This window comes from Stylophora pistillata, chromosome 10, assembly GCF_964205215.1.
Source record: "Stylophora pistillata chromosome 10, jaStyPist1.2, whole genome shotgun sequence".
Classification (NCBI taxonomy): domain Eukaryota; kingdom Metazoa; phylum Cnidaria; class Anthozoa; order Scleractinia; family Pocilloporidae; genus Stylophora; species Stylophora pistillata.
Genome location: NC_142528.1, coordinates 13,998,824 through 13,999,547, shown reverse-complemented (window position 1 = coordinate 13,999,547; position 724 = coordinate 13,998,824). Strand labels below are relative to the sequence as shown.

At 32.5% G+C, this 724-nt stretch overlaps 1 protein-coding gene across 1 annotated transcript in view; it reads left to right on the top strand.

Moving 5' to 3' along the window:
• Window positions 1–609, top strand: part of LOC111322798 (NEDD8-conjugating enzyme Ubc12) — an 11,720-nt gene extending 11,111 nt beyond the window's left edge. The window contains exon 8 of the mRNA XM_022925974.2: window positions 1–609. This exon is cut by the window's left edge and continues 393 nt beyond it. The gene's annotated coding sequence lies outside the window, so the exon portion shown is untranslated.
• The last annotated feature ends 115 nt before the right edge of the window (window positions 610–724 follow it).

Sequence of the window (724 nt, the reverse complement as noted above, 5' to 3'; positions counted from 1 at the left end):
AGTTAAATTAAATGTATTTAACTGGAAACCCCTTAGTTCTTTTTACTCTTCGTAACTGTTGCTTTCTGAAAATTTGCAGAGGCAAACTTCAACTCCTGTGGTCTGTGTTTCATGGCATTTCACAAGTTTCTCCCAAATTAAGCAGGACAGAAGTTAGGGAAACCTTTGCTCTGCTATAATTACTAAGTAGCTAAAATATGTCTGAATAATTTTGAGGGTTTTCTCAACAAAAATAATACAGAAAATACCATCAACTGATCTGTGGTTTGAGTCTTTAGGTGTAAGGTTGTTATATGAACTTCCTGATATGCAGTGCTAGATTTCTTATTTTTTCCGGTGAATAAGAAAAATGATTTTCTTCTAGTCTTTACCTATAAAAATGCATTTGATTAGATTATGAAGGTAAAGTTAGGAGACAAGGAATGGTCATTGATTTTATTGTTCTTTAGCAGTCTTGTATATCATTGTTTAAAAGTGTTTCAGTTCTCAGCTTCAATTGTCTGTTGTAAGTGCTACATAGGGAGGGAATATTGCTGTACTGATATGTGAAATCTAGAATAGACATTTTTTGTACAGTTGTGTATAAAATAAACATAGTATGCTGTGTAAGCATGTCTTTGATTTGTCGTAATACCATTATTTAGAGGGTTTTTCAGGTTCTGGGATATTGTTTATTTACAACTCTAGACTTGGGATTTTGGTATTTTGGTATTGAGGACAAAAA